Below are 8,742 nucleotides of genomic sequence, written 5' to 3'. Positions count from 1 at the left end.
TAAAATTAAAATTATAGAAATTTCTTTTATTAACCATGTAGAGATATTTAAAGAGAAATTTTAATTTTTAAAATTTCCGGAAATAAATTAGGAAGTTTTAATTATTGATTGAAACTTGTCCAATTTGTTCTCCAATGATGTGGCCGGCCAATGTAGATTTAATTAGAAAATTTTATTTTATTTTTCTCAATTAAATCATGTCAAGGAAATTAAGGAAATTTTATTGTAATTAAATTTCCTAATTTGCCTAGGTCAAGGAATATAAAAGAAGGGGTATGGGTGCCTTCAAGAGACAACCTCTATTATTTTCTCTCCCTCTTTGGTTCCTTGGTGTGACCGGTTGTAACGACCACCCTTCTTACTACTACTACTACTCTCTAAGAGTGACCGTTACTTATCTACTAACTCTACTTAACCGGTACGCTACTTAACTACGAGGAATCCCTACCGAAAAATTTCGGCAGAGTCTCCCCTGTACCGATGACCATAAACATCAATACATGCAATATAATAACCATCAGCCACATGCGGCTGGTATATTTTTTCATAACCACGCAGTAATAATGACACAACTAACAGTAGGAAATAACCCAACTAACAATGCGGAATAGACTCAATTAATCAACATAGACAAAGGAAACAACTAATACAATCTCTATCAACTTAATAACTGAAAGAAAACTCAAAAGGAGTCTTGACAGTTTCCTTAGCAAACTCATGATCTCCCCATAGTCCTGGCATCACACACCGTCACAACATCTCCTTGTCGCCTTCTTCCTTCTTATACTTTTCTTTATCTTTCTTATACTTTTCTTAAACCCAAAATACTGTTAGGGTATCTTTCGTATGCATCTATGAATGAAACTAACTATGTAACACATAATCATGCATAGAATACAAAAGAAATCTGCACACTAAGCTTAATCAAATCTGCATACAAGCTTAATCAAATCTGCTCACTTTACTAACTAACTTCTGCACTTGAAAGCCGAATAAAATTCTGCATATTAAGCTTATCTAAAATCTGCATACTAAGCTTATCTAAAATCTGCATACTAAGCTTAACAAAATCTGCATAATAAGCTTAACAAAAATCTGTTCTAAAATTAAAATTCTGCATACACGCTTATTCAAAAATCTGCATTCAAGCTTAATAGGAATCTGCATTCATGACTAGTAAAAATCTGCACACTAGTACTTAATGAAATCTACACATATTCAACAAAATATCATGCTTACTGAATAACAAAGGGGCTAAATCTGCAATGCCATTAAACAGGACTGATCATGTTTGTTAAATAGCAAAGAAAACTAATACCACATACTTAGATTAAAGGCTGTTCGTGCCCTCTAACTAGCACAAAAAGGTCTAAACAGAAAATGCTAATACATAGGGCTGTTCGTGCCCATTAATGGCACAAAACTATTAAAAACTTTGCTGGAATTCTATAAAAGAAACTAACTTTGCTTTACTTACAACAACCCATAAATCTCTAAAGGTCTACTAGACACAAACCATTTTACTGCATAATTCATTAAAGAAACTCATTCTTATACATGGCAACCCTAAAACCAATAGATGAGATATATAAATATGCCACCCAACTTAGCATGATAGGTGTCACATAGACCAACTAATCCAATGGTTAAAATACTAAACTTAAAGCTAATCATGCTCATGGAGTTAACAAGTAAAAACTAGGCTACAAATTACACTATGTATAGCTGTTCATACCCAGTATTAGCACAGAAAACTATGACTGGATTCAGCTAACTTGTTGACAGAGAACTAAATTAGCTAACCTACTGAATTTGTAACAAAAGGAATAAAACTTGCGGAATTGAAACAAAAGGAATCAAGCTTGCTGAATTGAAGCATAATAACTCAAGCTTGCTTGTTATCAGAATTGAGAGGCCTAACCATTTGCCAAACCCAATGAAACTCCTTCTCATCTTCCTACAAGAACTCACGGCAGGGAACCAAAAGAAGTGATTGCTGTGCTAACAGAACTTTACAGCATAAATCTAAAATCTGTAGAAACCCAAGCCATATACCTAACTAACCAACTAAAATCTGAAGCCAACAGAAGTAATTACATGGCAGCAACCCTACATGCTTCACCTAATCACTTCCTTCCTTTGAAACTCACGGCAGCAAAGGATGTACGGATTAATCCGAATCAAAGAAGGAAACTAAAACCTAAATCAAATCTGTCCTTCATGCCTAAACCGAACTAATTCTTCTCTTCTTTCTTTAGGGTTCACGGCAGTAAGCATCAAAACAAAACCAAGATTTCTTCACGGTAAAACTCAAGAAAACAAGGAAACACCGAAGCAAAAATCGGAGCTACTCCTACTGCAGGTGAGAAGCAACTCACCTTAGGCTTTCCTTGACTTACAACCGACGGCAGCTTCTAGGGTTTGCGGAGAGATGAAGATCCCGGCTCTTCTTTGTGCACCGCGCGCTCTCCTTGCCAAGAGAAACTCGGACTTGTGAAGAATCCGCGGAGAAGGGAGCTCGCCGGCCGCCGGAAAACCAACCCTAGCCGCCGCTGCGTTTCCGCCCAAGAGGAGCGCCGTCGCGTGAAGGAGAAGAATTTTGAGAGAAAATGTTTTGGTTTTCCAAAAATCCAAAACCTAATTCCCTTTCTTATAACTAGAGTTTTTTTTATTATTAACTATACCTTAAATATAATCCATTCTTTCCTTACTTAACAAAAACTCGCTGGCACAGCTGGTTGGCTGCGTTTTGCTTAAGGCACAGCTCACGGGTTCGAGTCTCGCCTGCAACTATTTTTCTTCCTATTTATTCTCTATTCATTAACTACTGCTTAAATATTATTCACTCCATATAAGGTTAACAAAACCGTGTAGCTCAGCTGGTTGGGCCGGTTTTGCTTGGGTCAGTCCAACCCGAGGTCGTGGGTTCGAATCTCACCTTCAACGTTTTTTTTTTAAACTTCTTTCTTTTTGTAACCCTACTAAACGACCTCCAAAAATTGCATAAAAATACTCTAAAAATTTCTAAAAATCTCTAGAATATTTTAAAAGCATTTTCAAATATTTTTATGGACATTTGGAACTCGAAATAGGAAAAATTGGGTCGTTACAATTCCCCATACCTTATAAAAAGTTCGTCCTCGAACTTAGAATAGCTCTGGATATTTCTGTCTCATACTGTCCTCCCGCTCCCAAGTGACTTTCTCGTGCTTCTGGTTCTGCCAGACGACCTTCACTAGTGGTACTTCTTTGCTTCTTAGTCTCTTGACTGCTCTGTCCACTATCTGTGTAGGTCTACTCTCATAGCTAAGATCCTCTTGGATCTGCACTGTCTGAGGCTGAATCACTTGGCTAGGGTCGTGAATACGCTTCTTTAGCATAGAGACATGAAATACATTGTGTATTGCTGACATGTCTTGTGGTAAGTTCAGCTTGCAAGCTACCTTCCCAATCCTGTCTGTAATCAGGTAAGGTCCTATATAGCGAGGACTTAATTTGCCCTTCTTGCCAAATCTCATCACTCTCTTCATAGGAGCAACCTTGAGAAAGACTGGGTCTCCTACTTGGAATTCCAGTGGCCTACGGCGTGTGTCAGCATAGCTTTTCTGTCTACTCTGGGCAGTCTCAATTCTCTGTCTGATCTTCTGAATAACTTGAGTGGTTTCTTCTATCATCTCAGTCTGGATGCCCAGCTCTACTTCCATTTCTCTTCTTTCTCCAGCTTCTTGCTAGCATATAGGTGATCTGCACTTTCTACCATACAATGCTTCATATGGTGCCATCCTGATGGTGGCTTGGTAGCTGTTGTTGTAGGCAAACTCAGCTAAGTACAGATACTTGCACCAACTTCCCTTGAAATCTAATGCACAAGCCCTGAGCATATCTTCTAGAATCTGATTTACTCGCTCTGTCTGTCCATCAGTCTGAGGATGGAAGGCTGTGCTGAACTTGAGTTTGGTGCCTAGTGCAGTCTGAACACACTCCCAAAAGTGAGAGGTGAAGCGCCCATCTCTATCAGAAATAATAGATTTCGGAACTCCATGAAGTCTGATCACTTCCTTAACGTATATTTGTGTCAACTGCTCTATAGAGTGGGACACCTTGATGGCTAGAAAATGGGCAGACTTAGTCGATCTGTCCACTACTACCCATATTGCGTCATATCCATTCGTAGTTCTTGGAAGACCTATTATGAAGTCCATGGATATGTCTTCCCACTTCCACTCTGGTATTGAAAGAGGTTGTAACATTCCTCCTGGTCTCTGGTGCTCTGCTTTGACTCTCTGGCATGTCAGGCAGGCACTGACATATTTCGCAACATCTCTTTTGAGTCCAGCCCATCAGAACCTCTGTTCATTAAGTCCATGAAGACCGCTGGTGCCTTAGTCACACCAAAAGGCATGACTACAAACTCGTAGTGTCCGTATCTGGTCCTGAAAGCCGTTCTGGGTATATCCCTTTCTTTAACTTTCAACTGATAGTACCTAGAGCGCAGGTCTATCTTTGAGAACGTTGTTGCCCCTCTCAACTGATCAAATAAGTCGTCGATCCTGGGGAGGGGGTACTTGTCCTTAACTGTTACTTTGCTTAGCGCTCTAAAATCTATGCACATCCGCTAGATCCGTCTTTCTCCTTAACGAACAACTCTGGAGCTCCCCGAGGTGAATGACTAGGGCGGATGAAACCCTTGTCAAGTAGCTCCTGAAATTGTTCTTGTAACTCTTTTAGCTCTGCTAGAGACATTCGGTACGAAGCTTTTAAAATTGGACCGGTACCAAGAACCAATTCAATTTCAAACTCCACTTCTCTGTTGGGAGGTAGTCCAGGTAGCTCTTCTGGAAATACCTATGGATACTCACAGACTACCCGAACATCTTCCTGCTTGGGTCTTTCTTGTTATCTTTATCTTTCTAGTTCTGATTACTTGACTGGGGTCTCTGTTTCCCCACTGTCTTGTCTTCTATCTTGACTGGCTTGTGTTGCGTTTGTTGTACCTTGATGTTGTTCAGATAGTGCTCACTAATGCCCTGCTGACCAGCTCTTCACCAATCTATGGTCGGTGAGTTTCACTACTCACATTAGGTATTATTTCTGGTCTCGGCATTAGGAGCATCAGTCTGACTCGTTCTTTCACTGTACTTACTAACTATAGGCAAAGGTGAGCTAGCCTGTTAAATCTTTTAACCGCTTCTTCTACTGGTAGGTCACCTTGTCTGAATTCCATAAGCTCCTCATACTGTTTATTGGTGATCCGTTGACGGAAGACTTCTTCGTAAAACTCTGTCTCAAGGTCAACCCAGCTCATCTGGTTGACTGCTCTCTTACTCTTAACTCGCTCCCATCACATATAAGCATCTCCAGATAGGTAGAAAGAGGCACACTTAATGGTATCAACCTTCTCGACTTCTGGTCAGTCAAGAAACTCCATTGTGCTCTCAAATGTCTTGAACCAAGCCTGGGCATCCCATGGCTCAGCTTTATGGTTTCAGTTTCAGCCACTGGATGAGGTATGCTTCTTGTCTTCTAGGTGTTGTGGCGACTTCCAGGGCAACTGATAGGACTTCAGTCACCAGTGGGGTCTCCACATTGATGGTTGGGGGAGTGGGAGGAGCTGGCTGCTGATTTGCCATCAGGTTGGCAATCACTTGTTGCTGCTCTACTACTTGTCTCTGGAGTTGGGCAACAACTTCAGAGAGATTGGGCTCAGTTAATCTAAGCTTTTCGTTCTCCTGATCTTGGTTCTCAGTACGAACGGTACGGGAACGTTCTCTTCTTGCCATCAAGTCAGGTAGAGGGAAAGAAAACTTAAAATTATCACTATACTTTCTAGATATATCTTACTTATACATGATTCTTGACTTTCAACACCTATGAGTAGGTACTTCTAAACATTTCTCTGTCCTTTCTAAACATACATATTGTATATGAAGAAAGAAAACAAAACTTCTATCTTACTAAAGCGCATATAAGCAATTACTCCATACTGCAAATAATAAAGAAAGCATAAAAGGAAAAACTTAAATACTTTCTTACTTGAAGACGGCAAGGCTGATGCTGATGTGTGTGTGATGCTGGAGAATGGGAACTGCTCTGATACCAACTGTAACGACCACCCTTCTTACTACTACTACTACTCTCTAAGAGTGACCGTTACTTATCTACTAACTCTACTTAACCGGTACGCTACTTAACTACGAGGAATCCCTACCGAAAAATTTCGGCAGAGTCTCCCCTGTACCGATGACCATAAACATCAATACATGCAATATAATAACCATCAGCCACATGCGGCTGGTATATTTTTTCACAACCACGCAGTAATAATGACACAACTAACAGTAGGAAATAACCCAACTAACAATGCGGAATAGACTCAATTAATCAACATAGACAAAGCAAACAACTAATACAATCTCTATCAACTTAATAACTGAAAGAAAACTCAAAAGGAGTCTTGACAGTTTCCTTAGCAAACTCATGATCTCCCCATAGTCCTGACATCACACACCGTCACAGCATCTCCTTGTCGCCTTCTTCCTTCTTATACTTTTCTTTATCTTTCTTATACTTTTCTTAAACCCAAAATACTGTTAGGGTATCTTTCGTATGCATCTATGAATGAAACTAACTATGTAACACATAATCATGCATAGAATACAAAAGAAATCTGCACACTAAGCTTAATCAAATCTGCATACAAGCTTAATCAAATCTGCTCACTTTACTAACTAACTTCTGCACTTGAAAGCCGAATAAAATTTTGCATATTAAGCTTATCTAAAATCTGCATACTAAGTTTATCTAAAATCTGCATACTAAGCTTAACAAAATCTGCATAATAAGCTTAACAAAAATCTGTTCTAAAATTAAAATTCTGCATACACGCTTATTCAAAAATCTGCATTCAAGCTTAATAGGAATCTGCATTCATGACTAGTAAAAATCTGCACACTAGTACTTAATGAAATCTACACATATTCAACAAAATATCATGCTTACTGAATAACAAAGGGGCTAAATCTGCAATGCCATTAAACAGGACTGATCATGTTTGTTAAATAGCAAAGAAAACTAATACCACATACTTAGATTAAAGGCTGTTCGTGCCCTCTAACTAGCACAAAAAGGTCTAAACAGAAAATGCTAATACATAGGGCTGTTCGTGCCCATTAATGGCACAAAACTATTAAAAACTTTGCTGGAATTCTATAAAAGAAACTAACTTTGCTTTACTTACAACAACCCATAAATCTCTAAAGGTCTACTAGACACAAACCATTTTACTGCATAATTCATTAAAGAAACTCATTCTTATACATGGCAACCCTAAAACCAATAGATGAGATATATAAATATGCCACCCAACTTAGCATGATAGGTGTCACATAGACCAACTAATCCAATGGTTAAAATACTAAACTTAAAGCTAATCATGCTCATGGAGTTAACAAGTAAAAACTAGGCTACAAATTACACTATGTATAGCTGTTCATACCCAGTATTAGCACAGAAAACTATGACTGGATTCAGCTAACTTGTTGACAGAGAACTAAATTAGCTAACCTACTGAATTTGTAACAAAAGGAATAAAACTTGCGGAATTGAAACAAAAGGAATCAAGCTTGCTGAATTGAAGCATAATAACTCAAGCTTGCTTGTTATCAGAATTGAGAGGCCTAACCATTTGCCAAACCCAATGAAACTCCTTCTCATCTTCCTACAAGAACTCACGGCAGGGAACCAAAAGAAGTGATTGCTGTGCTAACAGAACTTTACAGCATAAATCTAAAATCTGTAGAAACCCAAGCCATATACCTAACTAACCAACTAAAATCTGAAGCCAACAGAAGTAATTACATGGCAGCAACCCTACATGCTTCACCTAATCACTTCCTTCCTTTGAAACTCACGGCAGCAAAGGATGTACGGATTAATCCGAATCAAAGAAGGAAACTAAAACCTAAATCAAATCTGTCCTTCATGCCTAAACCGAACTAATTCTTCTCTTCTTTCTTTAGGGTTCACGGCAGTAAGCATCAAAACAAAACCAAGATTTCTTCACGGTAAAACTCAAGAAAACAAGGAAACACCGAAGCAAAAATCGGAGCTACTCCTACTGCAGGTGAGAAGCAACTCACCTTAGGCTTTCCTTGACTTACAACCGACGGCAGCTTCTAGGGTTTGCGGAGAGATGAAGATCCCGGCTCTTCTTTGTGCACCGCGCGCTCTCCTTGCCAAGAGAAACTCGGACTTGTGAAGAATCCGCGGAGAAGGGAGCTCGCCGGCCGCCGGAAAACCAACCCTAGCCGCCGCTGCGTTTCCGCCCAAGAGGAGCGCCGTCGCGTGAAGGAGAAGAATTTTGAGAGAAAATGTTTTGGTTTTCCAAAAATCCAAAACCTAATTCCCTTTCTTATAACTAGAGTTTTTTTTATTATTAACTATACCTTAAATATAATCCATTCTTTCCTTACTTAACAAAAACTCGCTGGCACAGCTGGTTGGCTGCGTTTTGCTTAAGGCGCAGCTCACGGGTTCGAGTCTCGCCTGCAACTATTTTTCTTCCTATTTATTCTCTATTCATTAACTACTGCTTAAATATTATTCACTCCATATAAGGTTAACAAAACCGTGTAGCTCAGCTGGTTGGGCCGGTTTTGCTTGGGTCAGTCCAACCCGAGGTCGTGGGTTCGAATCTCACCTTCAACGTTTTTTTTTTAAACTTCTTTCTTTTTGTAACCCTAC

This window comes from Zingiber officinale, unplaced genomic scaffold, assembly GCF_018446385.1.
Source record: "Zingiber officinale cultivar Zhangliang unplaced genomic scaffold, Zo_v1.1 ctg63, whole genome shotgun sequence".
NCBI classification, from domain to species: Eukaryota; Viridiplantae; Streptophyta; class Magnoliopsida; order Zingiberales; family Zingiberaceae; genus Zingiber; species Zingiber officinale.
Note: the sequence above shows the minus strand (reverse complement) of the source record.